This window comes from Lactuca virosa, chromosome 1, assembly GCF_052849685.1.
Source record: "Lactuca virosa cultivar CGN04683 chromosome 1, Lactuca_virosa_CGN04683_v6, whole genome shotgun sequence".
Classification (NCBI taxonomy): Eukaryota; Viridiplantae; Streptophyta; class Magnoliopsida; order Asterales; family Asteraceae; genus Lactuca; species Lactuca virosa.
Window position 1 is genome coordinate 108,346,573 of NC_136426.1, and position 16,536 is coordinate 108,363,108.

General features: G+C 37.8%; 1 pseudogene across 1 annotated transcript; it reads left to right on the forward strand.

Moving 5' to 3' along the window:
• Positions 1-7,462: 7,462 nt before the first annotated feature.
• Positions 7,463-13,474, forward strand: LOC145156038 (uncharacterized; annotated as a pseudogene). Its single transcript, XR_013736469.1, has 9 exons — positions 7,463-7,567; positions 7,693-7,925; positions 8,613-8,972; positions 9,051-9,310; positions 9,808-9,949; positions 10,373-10,744; positions 10,848-10,979; positions 11,049-11,177; positions 11,352-13,474. The product of XR_013736469.1 is annotated as an uncharacterized LOC145156038 (transcript).
• Positions 13,475-16,536: the final 3,062 nt, after the last annotated feature.

Consider the following 16,536-nt stretch of genomic DNA (forward strand, 5'->3'; position numbering starts at 1 on the left):
CACAAATAGAAGAGCATAATCTGAGATTAAAACATGCCATTGAATAGTTTCAATGTATCTCAAAAGAGTTAGGAATTTCACTTCGTTTGTTTCGTCTAATGGTGGAATTGGTGAATCGTCATTCACCTACCTTTATGAAATTTGCACTTGGATCTCGGCATCCCATTTCTAAGTTGTGAATCTTCATAGTTGGATCCTAACCTTGATACTATATCTTTGGGTTATTCTATTAAGGTATCTTGAAATCTAACTAAAACTTTCTTTCTTTTCAGATGTCTACTCCTGGAAACACTTCTGCTTCGTCCTCCTCCAACCAAAACTTCTCTTTGCTCAATATATGCTCCAAAGTCGTTATGGATGGCTCAAACTATAACGATTGGATGCGCAACATCAAGATGGCTCTTCGCTTCGAGAACAAAGAATATGTTCTTGAAAAGAAGCTCAAAGAGCTTGATGAGAATGAAGCTACTCCTGAAGATCTTGCTGCCTACAAGAAACATTACGATGATGCTACCAAAGTGGCATGCATCATGGTGGCAACTATGTCCCCAGAACTGCAGAGGTACTATGAGGACTACTGGCCTTTCGAGATGAACAAGGACCTTATGGAAAAGTACCATAAGCGAGCTCGTCAAGAAAAGTTCGAAGTAGTCAAGTCACTCATGGCTTGCAAGATGAAAGATGGGGAGTCAGTTGTGTCACATGTGCACAGAATGCAACGCTACATAGAGCGTTTGGTCAAGCTCAATATTCACTTTGATGAGGAATTGGCCATTGACATGGTCTTGAACTCACTTCCTGAATGTTATGGTCAGTTTATTCTAACTTACCATTTGAACAATACTGAGCAGACCTTGGCCCAATTGCACAACTTGTTGCAGACAGCTGAGGCAGGGATGAAAGGTAAAAGTATACCCTCCACACCTGCTAGTGCCCCTGTTTTGGCTATTGGACAGGGAAAGGGGAAAAAGAGGAAAGGTCCTCCCAAGCAAAACTGGAAGAGCAAGGCTCAAGCTGGGTCATCTAGTAATGGCCCAAAGGCTAAGCCAATGGTTCCACTCCCCATGTTTCTGATCCAAAAGAGGCAGTTTGCTTTTACTGCAACCAAAAGGGGCATTGGAAGAGATCTTGCCCACAATATCTGCAAGATATCAAGGATGGCAAAGTGAAGCCATCTTCGGCAGGTATTTACACTATTTCTGCTAATAACTCATTATCTTCTCGTTCATGGGTCCTTGATACAGGATGTGGTTTTCATATCTGTTCTGATTTGCAGGGTCTAAAGGAAAGTGAGGAGATAGAGCGAGGAAGGATAAACCTGATCATGGGAAACAGAAAGTCTTCACCAGTAACCAAGATCGGAGTTTATCAGCTTCTGCTTAGTAATGATGTTAGATTAGATTTAATAAATTGTTGCTATTCGTCTGAGATGACGAGAAACATTATTTCATTTCATGCATTGTTCAGACAAGGTTTTACATATTCTTTTAATGATTTGAATGGTTCAATTTCTGTTTATAAGAATGGTGTTTTTATGTTTGAAGCTTTGCCTTGTAATGGTGTGTATGAAACAGTGACTTGTGTTGATAGCCTAGGAAATAGTGTACTTAATATTGACTTGTCTAATAGTGTAGACAAGGCATGCTTGTGGCATTGTCGTCTTGGACACATTAACAAGAAACGCATAGCCCAACTCCAAAAGGATGGAGTGTTGGAATCATTTGACCTAAAGTCAGATGATATGTGTGAGTCTTGTCTTTTGGGAAAGATGACAAAATCACCATTCACAGGGTCTTGTGAAAGAGGTGAAGGTCTGTTGGATCTCATACACACGGATGTGTGTGGACCCTTCAGATCAACTACAAGAGATGCTAATCGATTCTATGTGACCTTCACTGACGATTATAGCAGATATGGATATATCTACTTGATCAAGCATAAGTCAGAAACTTTTGAAAAGTTCAAAGAGTTTAAGCATGAAGTCGAAAATCAATTGGGCAGAAAGATAAAGATACTTAGATCCGATAGAGGCGGGGAGTATCTTAGTATCGAGTTTAACGACTATCTGAAAGAATGTGGGATAGTCTCACAATTGACTCCTCCTAGGACACCACAGTTAAATGGTGTAGCTGAGAGGCGCAATCGAACCTTGTTAGACATGGTTCGTTCTATGATGAGTCGGGCTTCGCTTCCTATTCACTTCTGGGGGTATGCCTTAGAGACAGCCGCCCACATCCTCAATCTTGTCCCTACAAAGAAGGTTGCCAAAACACCTCACGAAATGTGGACAGGGAAAGTTCCCTCGTTAGCACATATTAAAGTCTGGGGTTGTGAAGCTTTCGTAAGACGAGAGACTCACGACAAGCTAGCAGCTAGAAGTGAGAAATGTGTTTTCATTGGTTACCCAAAGCAGTCTTTTGGATATTTGTTCTACAGGCCTAGTGAGAACGTGGTCTTTGTAGCACGAAGAGGAGTCTTTCTTGAAAGAGAGCTCATATTCAAAGAGGACAGTGGGAGCACTATTGACCTTGAAGAAATTCAAGAGTCAGCCAATGAAGGAACCTTAGATGACACTAGCACTCAACCAGAGGAAACAGTTCCTGTTGAATCAATTGATAACTCATTACCTCTTAGAAGATCCACTAGGGTGAGTGTGCCACCTGAGTTGTATGGTTTTCATATTACTTCAGATGGTGACACATTCATAAGTGACAGAACACTGGTAAACTTAGATGAACCAGTCACTTATAAGGAAGCAATGGCAGGCCCAGAGGCTTCCAAGTGGAAAGAGGCAATGGACAGCGAGATTAAGTCCATGTATGACAACCAAGTTTGGAATTTGGTTGATAGTGCACCAGGTCGCAAGACAGTTGGGTGCAAATGGATCTTCAAGAAGAAGACAGACATGGATGGGAATGTGCATACATTCAAGGCTCGACTGGTTGCAAAAGGTTTTACTCAAACCCCAGGGGTTGACTATGATGAGACTTTTTCGCCAGTGGCTAAGATTAAATCTATTAGGATATTGCTCGCCATAGCTGCCTTTCATGATTATGAAATCTGGCAGATGGATGTCAAAACTGCTTTCCTTAATGGGAAGTTGGCTGAAGATGTTTACATGAGTCAGCCAGAGGGTTTTGTTGATGCAAAGTTTCCCAATAGAGTGTGCAAGCTTGAGAAATCCATTTATGGATTGAAACAAGCATCTCGCAGTTGGAATCTTTGCTTCCATGAGAAAGTCAAAGAGTTTGGTTTCTCTAGAAGTGAAGATGAGTTTTGTGTGTATATCAAGGCTAGTGGGAGTATAGTAACTTTTCTGGTGTTATATGTCGATGACATATTACTCATTGGTAACGACGTTCCAACCTTGAAAGAGGTTAAGTCTTGGCTTGGAAAGTGTTTTGCAATGAAAGACCTTGGAGAAGCTGCCTATATTCTTGGGATTAGAATATTGAGAGATAGAAAGAAGAGACTAATTGGACTTAGTCAGAGCACATACTTGGATAAGGTACTAAAGAGGTTTAGTATGGAAAATTCCAAGAAGGGAGAGCTACCTATCCAGAGCAATACCAAATTGAGTAAGACTCAATGCCCGAGTACAGATGTTGAAATAGATGACATGAGTCGTGTACCTTATGCTTCCGCTGTCGGATCGATCATGTACGCTATGACATGTACTCGCCCTGATGTGGCATTTGCTTTGAGCATGGTCAGTCGCTATCAGGGAAACCCAGGTAGAGCTCATTGGATAGCAGTTAAGAATATACTCAAGTATTTGCGAAGGACAAAGGACTGGGTTCTTGTGCTTGGTGGCAGTGATACTTTGAGAGTAGATGGTTACAGTGATGCCAGCTTTCAGACGGATAGAGATAACTTCCGTTCTCAGTCGGGCTGGGTATTTTTACTGAATGGAGGAGCAGTTACTTGGAAGAGTTCCAAGCAAAATACGGTGGCTGATTCTACTTGTGAATCAGAGTACATTACAGCAAGTGAAGCGTCGAAAGAAGCAGCTTGGTTGAGGAACTTCATCGGGGATCTCGGAGTTGTTCCAACCATCCAGGAGCCTATGGAACTCTTCTGCGATAATGAAGGAGCGGTTGCCTTGACAAAGGAACCGAGAGATCATGGTAAGACCAGACATATCGACAGAAAGTACCATTTCATTAGACATAGAGTTGAAGAAGGCCATCTTATAGTAAAGAGGGTGTCATCTGAAGATAACCCAGCAGATCCCCTCACAAAGGGTCTGAGTAGGGCTAAGCATATTCAGCATGCTCGGAGCATGGGACTGAAAGATGATATTAGTTTTAGTAGTTAGATTAGTTTTTGAAACTTGTAACAAAGTAAATGTAATTGACTTTTGGTGATTAAATAATAAAGTATTATTTATAAGTTTGGCTACTACCTTTTGTCAATTGTTTATTACTGTGTTTCATATTTTGCATGTTTTACTTCCTGAATAATGAGATTATTCAAACTCCACAGTCGCTCGTACTCTTGGAAGTAAGTAGTGAATTAAGACTGTCATGAATTGGATTGCAGATTGTCTAAGGATAGACATGACAATAGAATTGCTGCAATGTTCATGAGTACTCAGAAATTGAGATTTGAGTATTGGATAAACCCACGCTCAGAGTATTACTTCATGGAATTCATCACGAGTAATACTGAGACGATAATATCTTATAATCTTGAAACGAAGATATATGAGTTGTAATTTACAAGTCGGTTGTGCATTGGTGATACGAAAACGCATCAGTAACTTGGTGTTATAAAACGTATTGTCATGCATAATTTGATGAGTAAAAGATACAAGCATATGAGTCAACGTTTATTCGTTCCTTTTGCCCTAACAGGAAAAGCGATATCTGTGGGCCCCTCGATGATTTGGTGTTGACTTATGTGCTGGGCCCAGCCAGGACTAAATTGATGTGTTCGATTAGAAGTCCTACATCATCACAAATCAGGAATCGGGAAACATAGATTCTGGACAAACAGATTGATTACATTCCATGTCTTTTGTCTGGGGATATCAAGCAGAACGAAGGGTTATATGATCACTTATCTTAGGACACGTAACTGACTGGGTCAGAGTTCGGCAGCAGCTTTTGGAAGCTACAATTTGCTGGTCAAATTTAGAAGGCATACTAGCAATTATAGTTACAGACTTATCCAAGTGGGAGACTGTTGGATTAGGTGTCTAAGCCCATAACTATAATTGGTATGTACTTGAATTGACAGCAGCACAGTCCTTTTGGGTTGCCCTCAACCTAGCAACTGGACAAGGAAATTATGAAAGGAGAGATATTAATTTATAAGATTAATAAATTAATATATATATATATATAAATGATTTATTAATATGTTAATGGATTAATATATTAATTAGAAATCATTATGTTTAATTAATTGTTAGCCAGAAATTAATCAGAATTGATTTTGGGGTTAAAAGAATTAATTATAAGGTGCAGGGACTAGTTTGCAATTATCTAATAGTTGAGTGGAAGGCTCTAGAACCCCCTTGGAAGAGGGTGGACGAAATCTTTAGGGGAAACCCTAATAATTTCGTCCATAGGGGCTTGGATAAGGCCCTTGGGTTTGCTTAGGCCCTAAGCAAAGGATAACTAGGGTTTCCCTTAAACCCTAGATCCCTCAGCTATATAAGGAGCCTCCTGGTTCATGTTTTTGGTCACTCTTTCTTTTGAAGAAACCCTAAGGCCGAGATTTTGCATACTCCCTCTCCTCTCTCTCTCTTCTACTTTCCTTCTTGCTAGTTTGGGTGTGACTCCATTAGAGGCATTACACTTGTGGTGCTAAAGCTTCCAAGAAGATCAAGATCAAGATCAAGGGAATATCAATTGTTTGCTATAACAATTGAAAGGTATGTAAACCCTAAACCCTAGTTTACTATTTTCGATAATAGCCTCTCTCCTCTAGGGTTCTTGTATTGCAATTCAAAGTTGTATGTTCAATAGTTAAAACATAGATCCAAAGTAGGTTGCATGTGAACTTAGGAATTGTTTTTCTAGTTTATTTGTTTTACCTAAAACCCTTCAGGTGTTACCAAAGATAACCCCCCCCCCCCAATAAGTAAAATTAACCACAAGTGATTTTCATCACCAACTCCACACATATAACATTAATGCACACTATTAGGATCATTAAATAGTAAAAAAAACCTATGTTGTCCATAGATCTCATTATCATGTTCGTATTTAAAAATCTAGCCCTGTGATGAGAGCCTAGTGGTTGAGGAGTGGAGCTCCACATAGGAGGTTAATGGTTCAAATCCCGACACACCCATAATATTATTAGTATTCTGCGAATGACCTCCTACTTGAGCCTTGAAGCAGGGTTGATGTGAGCCACTACGATGGTGTGATTTACCTTTTTTATTTAAAAAAAAAACTAATTTCATCATATACCCAAAAATAGTATCCCATGAATCCAAATAAATGTATACCAAAATTTACCATTACCATATCATTTGGTAAACATAGTAGAATCCCAAAACCCTAATTATAAACCCTAATTTGTTACTAATGAGAAAATAAGCTAAATTTATAAATTTAAGACTCACTAATTATGAAATTTGGAATCTTAATGAATGACCCCTTTAATGTCACTAACCATTTCCTCGAATGCTCTTAAAACTGTATCCTTAAAGTGAAAACCACAATAAATGAAGTTTGGTTTGGAAATAAACAATTAAAAGCTGTTAGACCACGTATACAACATGCTATGTACATACACGCCACGTAGCAAGTCGCTCGTGTCCCCAAAGAGACTTGAAATGCGACGCAACTCACTACTCAAGTTGCATACACCAAAATGGATACGTCTGTTTACGTTGTCTAGACCTATTGTTGGATTATCTTTCGTATACAAAATGACTACGAAACATGATCAAATCCCCTTCCATGTTTAGTAACCGCACCGACATGCACATTGCCTATTTTCACCAATATAATACATGTAATATTTAACCACAATATCAACTTATAATAAGTACGTCAAGTTTTTCAGATAAAAGATCAAACAAGCAACATGCCTATTATTATATCCGAGCTCACGATAAAATATAATTATAACCAATAACTTCTTTTTTCTTTCTAAGACTACATACACATCCGTTCCATGTTTTCTATACCTTTCATATTCCTTGGAGTTTAGATTAAATCAAACATGTATTAAAGACAAAAACCAACACCATCAATAGCAATGTATAATCAAATTATGCTTATTTAGAATTGAAATTCACTTTTGGCAACCATATTTGTTACTTGATTATACAATTATAATACAAAAAATCAGTAGCATATTTTTCTAAAATAAAGTCGACTAAGGACAATAGGTTAAAAGAAAATAATAGTAAAAAATGAAAACGAAGATGGTAATGTAACAGTATCCCCTTCTTTTAACCGTGACAAATGCTGAAGCCTCCATCTCTCAACATACAACAATATAAATACACACACACAACCAAATCTCATCGAAAACCCTCACGTTCTTCGTCTCTATCGCTCTCTAAATTCTCAGAGATCCTTTCTACGAATCAATTCATCAGGTATACGTAATTCGCAATTTCAGATTCAATATATAATTATATCAACTCAAATAATCATCGGTAATGATCTAAACCGGATTCTGTTCTTTTGTTTTGTTTCCCTTTTTCGCTTTTTCCTGGATCAGATTGTCGATAGTGTAAGAATTTGGTTGGAAATAGCGTTCTTCATCGGCGACTGGATTTGGTAAATGGAAATATCGATGAAGAAATGTATGAGAGATTGAGAAAAAGGATGCCGGACTTAGCGCATGATTGTCAATTCAGTGGCGGCGATACGACAACGTCATATGGATCAGTTTCGTCCACTGGCTTTTGGTCTAAGCATCGGGATGATGTTAGCTACAATCAGCTTCAGAAGGTACTTAATTAGATTTAGTTTTCAATTCTCAGATGTAATTTTTGTTTTTTTCTTCGTTTTAATTGTTTGTTTGGAATCTCTGTAGAAGCAGATTGAGGTTATTCATAGATCTTAACGATATTCCAGTTTTGTGGCTTAATTAGATCGCTACTTGTGAGTAGGTTTTCTCAGGATTAATTAGACGATGTTTAGGCTTAATGTTGACTGTTTATGAAAGTGGCTTCAATAAACTGAAGCACATACTGTAAGGCTTACAAGTGTGAAAGTAAGGAAGAGCTATAGAAAATCAAACTATGCTGGCAAAACTCAAAAAGCTTGTTCTAGAAGCCCTGTTACATTTCAGAACTGCAATACACCACTTTTGTAGCTTACATAAACACATTTGAGTTGAGTTCCTCTAGATGACTTCCTTTATCTCCCAATATCAATGCTGCATATATGCACCTAAGGGTCATTATGTACATGGTCTAGTACTGGATGATTAAGTGCTTACCTAATGCTAGAAACAAGGAGTTATGATTTATGTCATTATGTGTTAATTGAAGTTGGCAATGCAATATTGAAAAGCATCGAGTTCTTATTGTTGGTTTCAAACTAGTTATATAGGAAAGACTAAAGAGCTTGCTTATGTATGAGATACATATTGAACAATGTTTGTTAATTATTGTGTTTCTGTATTTATTGTAGTTCTGGAGTGAACTATCACTGCAAGCTAGGCAGGACCTCTTGAGGATAGACAAGCAAACTCTTTTTGAACAAGCTCGGAAGAACATGTACTGTTCCAGATGCAATGGGTTACTTCTAGAAGGTTTTTTGCAGATCATCATGTATGGAAAGTCATTGCAGCAAGAGGGAACAATTAATCAGAATAAACTTGGAACCTCAAAATGTCAAACTGGTGATGATGTCTGCTTGACAACTGGGCGTAATGATGATGTTCAAGATCCATCTGTCCACCCATGGGGAGGTTTAACCACTACTAGAGATGGAACACTCACCCTCTTGGACTGCTATATTTATTCAAAATACTTAAAGGGTCTTCAAAATGTACCTATCATTCATTATCCTTTCTACTTCTTTTTCTTTGAGGGGTAATTTTGTAATCTCACATTAGACTCAAATCAGGTGTTTGATAGTGCAAGAGCAAGAGAGAGGGAGCGGGAATTACTTTATCCTGATGCGTGTGGAGGTGGAGGTCGTGGATGGATTAGTCAAGGAATGGTGGGGTATGGCAGAGGTCATGGGACCCGTGAAACATGTGCTTTGCATACTGCAAGACTTTCTGTTGACACTTTGGTTGACTTTTGGTCTGCACTTGGAGAAGAGACACGCTATTCTCTTTTAAGAATGAAGGAAGAAGATTTTATGGAAAGGCTAATGTACAGGTAAGTCTTTGTTATAAACTGTCTGTTTTCATCTGTGTGGTTATTTGAAGTGCCCATTATTGAATGCGTATATTAGAATGATTTGGGATTCTTTCCATATTGAAAACACTGATAGTTATCTTCATTTGTCTTAATATAAGACTCCTTTGCCCTGTTGTTGACCATGAAACATTGTTTCTTTAATAGCATATTGTTTAAAATGTAAGACACTCTTCATTAAAATTCTAGAAACTCACGATAAGGTAGCGTGAAAACATCCAACATACTTCAATAGGAATCATTATTCATGTATTGGTTTAGTTATTAACTATTTGTTTCCCATCGAGTTACAAATGAAGTGTGCAATTTCTTAGAAGCATCTAAAGTAGGTAGTTATCAATGCATCATTAAAATGGAGAATAAGATGTTCTAAGATAGTAAGATACAATCACTCAAGAATTTGTGAGATGTTGATAAACTCTAGCATCCCCTCAAACAATTGACTCAACATTTCACAGGTTTGACAGCAAGAGATTTTGTAGAGATTGCCGAAAGAATGTAATCCGTGAGTTTAAGGAGTTAAAAGAACTTAAACGCATGAGAAGAGAAGCTCGTTGCACAAGCTGGTTTTGTGTGGCTGATACAAGCTTCCAATATGAGGTGTGTCACAACTTTCTAGGGCTATTTTCAATTATGAGGATGAGGAGGGCATTCTTGTCTTTTGCACTAATGAAAAATTAGAGCAAGTCTCTTTCCCACCTTTTTTGGTGCGACAGTTTTTGTCCCATCGACATAAAAGCAGTGCAACCTGTTCTGTCATGTCAATAAAAGCAGTACAACATGTTATGTCATGTCAATAAAAGCAGTACAACCTGTTCTGTCATGTCCTGTATAACAAAGTAGGTCATGTCCCTGTCCTACCTTTTTGGATGGGACAAAAAGTGGTATTTTTGTCCTATTGACATTTGTCTGAGTTCCAGTCCAATGCATACCAAACACAGTACAACTTATTTTTTCCTGCTGACAAAGTAGGTGAGGAATAAAACTTTTAACTCAATGAGACAATGTAAATTCTTCTTGCAGGTAACTCTTGACACAATCCAAGCCGATTGGCGTCAAAACTACGCGGACTCTACAGGAATACACGAGCATTACGAGTGGGCCGTGGGAACTGGCGAGGGCAAATCGGACATTTTAGAGTTTGAAAATGTTGGCTCAAATTCAAGGGTGAAAGTGAATGGTCTGGATTTAACTGGTTTAAATGCATGCTATATCACTCTAAGAGCATGGAGAACAGATGGACGATGCAATGAAGTTTCGGTCAAAGCCCATGCTTTGAAAGGTCAACATTGTGTCCATGGAAGACTTGTTGTTGGTGATGGCTTTGTTACAATAACAAGAGGAGAAAGCATTAGAAGGTTCTTTGAACATGCAGAAGAAGCTGAGGAAGAAGAGGTTTTTAATAGCAACTTACACAAATAATTGAAAGTACATTGTTATATCTTGCATTTGAGCTACTCTTTTTTGCTTACATAATTTTTTTTAAATAAAATTTCAGGATGATGATTCCATGGACAAGGATGGAAATGAGCTAGATGGTGAATGCTCACGTCCCCAAAAACATGCGAAGAGTCCAGAGCTTGCTCGGGAGTTTCTTTTAGATGCTGCAACAGTTATTTTTAAAGAACAGGTAAAATCAAAATTATATTTTCTTATATTTTTTTAATATGATTTAATCTTTTGGATTATTTTTTTATAGGTTGAAAAGGCTTTTAGAGAAGGTACTGCACGTCAAAATGCACATAGCATGTTTGTATCACTTGCACTTAAATTGTTGGAAGAACGTGTAATGGTGGCATGCAAAGACATCATCACTTTGGAAAAACAGGTAATATAATAAAAAAATAATGACTTTTGATTATTATTTTTAATTTCGATATAACTTCCAATGTAACAATATATATATTTTTTTATCTATAATGCATATATTGGTAAAAAGAGTAAAGTAGGTTGCTATTTCCTGCAACTTGCCCTATTTTTTTCTAACTCTATTTTTTCTCAGTTTAAACTCCTTGAAGAAGAAGAGAAGGAAAAGCGTGATGAGGAAGAACGAAGGGAGCGAAGACGAGTGAAAGAAAAAGAAAAAAAACTTCGGAGGAAAGAGAGACTCAGAAGTAAAGAAAAAGAAAAAGAGAAAAAATGTTGTCAAAGTCAAAGTCAAAGTCAACCTGGTCAAACTCCTGTTTCTGATGAGAATAAGGAATTGACAAGTGTCAACGATGATGTCAGCGAAGAACATGAACATGAGCATGAACAAGAAGAAGATACTCAGTTGGCAATGCCCGCATCCGAAGATTATACACCCGAGGAGCAAATATTAGATTATGACAACAATGAAAATTTGAATTCCAATTCTGAATTCAGCTATGGGAAAGAAGGGAATGGAATGTGTGGGAGTGATTCCAAACACCCACGAAGGAGATTGAAACCTTGGAAAGATTATCAAATTGATCAATCGTCAAAGTGGTCCGAGAGAAGGCGGTTTGAAAGTGGGCCCATGGTCAAACCCGGTCAACGGTTTCATAGTGATAATTTCAATGGTGGAGTAAATAAGCCTGTAAGAAGGTTGAATGGATCGAGGTACACCGAGAGATTCAATTGTTGTCATAATCGGATTTGTAATTGTTACCAACACAATGATTATAGACCCAAAGTCGGAAAGCCGGAATCCGATTCCGATGTCTCGAAGCCGTATTTCCGTGGAAACAAGTACAATAATCAAATGGAATACGGAAGACCTAAAAGTAAAATCGCCAACGGAATCAATGGTTCGCCATATACAAAGAAAGTATGGGAGCCCAGAAGCAATCCTGATTCGGATGATGTTACTGTTTCCGTAAGCGAATCCGTCAAGGTTGTTAATTCTTCATCAGATGATTCCAAGGAATTAAAAACTAACATTGAGGATAACGATTCCAAGGAATCAAAAACCGAAGCCGAAGCCAAAGAAATAGTGGAGAACGAGGCTGATTCGGTAAGTGGGGTGACGGATCTGTCAACGAGCGGAATCAGCAATTCCAATTCCGATAGCTGTTCGTCGTGTCTAAGCGAAGGAGACGGAAACACTTCATTTTCCTCGAACCCCCGGAATCCGGAATCCTCATCGACATCGGATTCGGAATACGCGAGTCATCAATCCGAAGTAATCAAAGAAACCATAATCTCGGAGGAATTGCCGTCAAAAGCATCAGAAAGTTGCGAAACCGGAAAGAGAAACGATGTTACAACCTCTCACCAACAAGGGAATGTGATTCCGCCGCCTTTACAAGCTCCAAGCCTACACTTTCCGGTGTTTCAAGCTCCTTCCATGGGGTATTACCACCAAACCCCGGTTCCATGGACAACCGCAATGCCATTACCGCATCCAAACCACTATCTCTTCACCAGACCATTCGGGTATAATTTGAATGGGAATTCACGATTCCTTCCGTATGGCGGAATCCAACCGTTAACTCCACCGCTACTTAACCCCGGTCAGATTCCAATCTACCAACCTATTCCACCGACCAACGGAATCAAAGACCACAACACCAAGGTCGTGCCCGTTATGCAAAACGAGAACTCCGAGAAGACACACAAAGGGATCTCACCGGGTGCCGGAGGGCAAAATGGGAATATGGAGAGAATGGAGAAGGGTAATACGGGGTTTTCACTTTTCCATTTTGGTGGGCCCGTGGATGTGTCGAATGGGTTTGGAGCGAGAGAAGAGATTGATGTGAATGTGAATGTTTGTTCGGGAGAGAAGGAAGTGGAAGAATATAACTTATTTGCAGCAAGCAACGGGATTAAGTTTTCCTTCTTCTGAAAATACTTTAAAGTTTTGAGAAGATTTTGGTGAGAAGTTACTACTACTACTACTACCACCTGAGATCCATTTTTATATTTGGCATGCAATAATCTTGTGAAACAAATTCAGCTTTTCTTTTTTGTTTTTGTTTTGATTGGTTTTTTTTTTCTTACTTGTTATCTTGTTATGGTGTAGAGATAGTTTGATAAGTGTCACAGTTTGATGGCTTTTGTATTGTTTTTCTATAGCAAGCAATGATAGACAAATCATCATCTTCTTCGGGTTTTCTACAAACTAAATATCAGATAATCAAGATTATTTTTTTTTTCTTTTTTCAAGTTTGTGTTGGTTTCTTTGATGACATACTATTTGCACAACAGATCAGAAGAAGAGCATTATGGATACTTAAAAGATTTTAGTTCCACAGCTGAAGTGAGAATATAAACGTCTATGGATGTTATTTTAGTTAGATCTTTGTCACTGTGGTGAATCCAACATTGGGATCCGAATCAGATTTATCCACAACCACCCGATCCCTTGTCATGAATTCTAACATTTTTATCCTTCAGAAGTCTCTACACTTTCTTGATGTATTTTTTAGAGAAAGTTTTAGACGACCTCCTCTACCATGATTATGTTTGACAGAGTGGTTGAAAAGCTAGCTGACCAAAAATAAAGTTTAGTGAAAACTAGCTAATAAGCTAGCTGAAAGATATAAAATAACATAAAAATATTTAGAAGAATATTTATTTTTATAATTAATTAAAGATATATTCGGAAAATTTTAAAAAAGCTACTCAAAATAGCTTTTTAAAAAAGCTAGCTTATAAGCTAGTATTTTTTGGCTTACCAAACATGGTAATTTTAAAAAAGCTCAACAAATAAGTCAGTTTTTCAGTTAGCTTAGCTGAGACACGCCACACAGCCTATATCTCTGATTATGATCATGCAAAATATGTTGATCTCCTCTTATCAGTGATCCAACTACCAATATAGCAGCATATAACAACAAAATAAAATAAGAGAATTTGAACTTCTTTAAGTAGGAATGACCAAGTTCATATCTCGTGTACACATTCTTCTACACAATTCAATATGGTAGTGGTGGGTATTTGGGAGGGATGGTGGAGGTAGTGGTGATGCCGACTATTGTGGTAGTGCTAGTGTGTACTTCGATGCTCGCGCACTGTTTGCAATTAGATTTCATTACCCTGTCAAAATAAACGTGTCAATTCATATTTTATTAGTAAGTTATTTTTGCTACAATATCATGAATTATAATATGTAGAAATGTGGTTTATTTTAAATCAAATGTATGGCTTACCGAATTTATACTTGTGATTATATTTTTTTAATGTTTATGGGAATGGTAAAGTTGGGCACATATTGTACTAAATGCAAATGGTTGATCAAACGGGAAGGTGACGATACCACCACAACTAGCCGCCCTCCTATCACCACATTTAGAAGTTGTGTCAATTTCAAGAAATAAATAGATAAACATTTATCAAAACTAATCTTACTAGTATTCTAAAGAAACACATATATAATTGACAATAAATAAGAACAAAAATAGAAAGCAAAAATTCTTTTTGTAGGACTTAAATTAGAAGTCAGAACTTAGAAGTGGTATGTACCTTCAGGACAAAAGGAAATTAAAAGTTCATAATTTTCAAAGTTTTTGACGAAATGGATCAAAAGTGTATGTATTAAAAATTTACTGGACCAAACTGTAATTTTCTTAGTTCATTTATAATCTTAAGGGAAAATGACTTATATGGGTAACTATGTTTCAAAATCGTTCAAAAAATACCATTCAAGTTTGGTGTGTCCAAAAAACACCATCCAAGTAAAACATTTGTACAAAAAACACCAACGAAGTACATTCTTTGTTCAAATTTGACATTTGGTAACTGGAAATTACCGGTAAAAAATAAGTAAAGGAAAAAAAACAATAGGAAAATGACTCAAAGAGGTAACTATGTTTCAAAATCGTTCAAAAAACACCATCCAAGTTTGGTATGTTCAAAAAACACCATCCAAGTAAACTTTTTGTACAAAAAACACCAACAAACTATATGTTTTGTTCAAATATTACCCACCAGTAATTCTTAACTTAAGGCAAAAAGGGCTCCTTTACCCCTGCCTCAATGGGCCTCCCTCCCCCTAAGGCCCAAATCCATAAAAAGCCCAAAAAGGCATCCAAGCCCAACTACAAGGCATCTAAGGCCTAATATGGCCCAAGAACCCCCAACATGGCCTTAAGCCCAAAAAATGACCTGCTACAATCAGGTGGGCCCGAGGCCTAACTTAAACAAGTCTGTGCATAGTCCCATCATATCCAGATGTCGAGCCAGTACGCCCGGCGTACTCCTAGCGTACACCCAACGTACTCGGCTAGGGTCAAGAACCGCCAATCTTCCGAAGGCCATAACTTCTTCATTCTAAGTGTGATTTCGTCATTCTTTATATCTACGAGAGCTAATTTAGGCACCAGACAACCATACCGAGGGTTATGGCCTTCGGAAGATTGGCGGTTCTTGAGCCTAGCCGAGTACGATGGGCGTACTTGCAAAAAATCCAGATCGCAGAGGCTTCAACATATGTTGGGCGTATGAATGGACTTGTTTAAGTTAGGCATCGGGCCCACCTGATTGTAGCAGGTCATTTTTTGGGCTTAAGGCCATGTTGGGGGTTCTTGGGCCATATTAGGCCTTAGATGCCTTGTAGTTGGGCTTGGATGCCTTTTTGGGCTTTTTATGGATTTGGGCCTTAGGGGGAGGGAGGCCCATTGAGGCAGGGGTAAAGGAGCCCTTTTTGCCTTAAGTTAAGAGTTAGGGTTTTGGACTTGAGTTCGAGATCATCACTTTAGAAGAAGAAGAGCAATCATAGGAGAAGAAGAAGTCATTCGTTCATGAAGAAACCCTAAATCGGTTTTTAAAGGAGGAATATATCATTTATTGTTTTGTCAATCATTATTATGCCATGTTATAATAGTTAGGTCAAGTTATCATTTAACCTGTAAGAACCAATTACCGGTGAGTAATATTTGAACAAAACATATAGTTTGTTGGTGTTTTTTGTACAAAAAGTTTACTTGGATGGTGCTTTTTGAACATACCAAACTTGGATGGTGTTTTTTGAACGATTTTGAAACATAGTTACCTCTTTGAGTCATTTCCTATTGTTTTTTTTCCTTTACTTATTTTTTACCGGTAATTTCCGGTTACCAAAGGTCCAATTTGAACAAAGAATGTACTTCGTTGGTGTTTTTTATACAAATGCTTTACTTGGATGATATTTTTTGGACACACCAAACTTAAATGGTATTTTTTGAACGTTTTTGAAACATAGTTACCCATATAAGTCATTTTCCCTAATCTTAATTTTCAATCTTTGA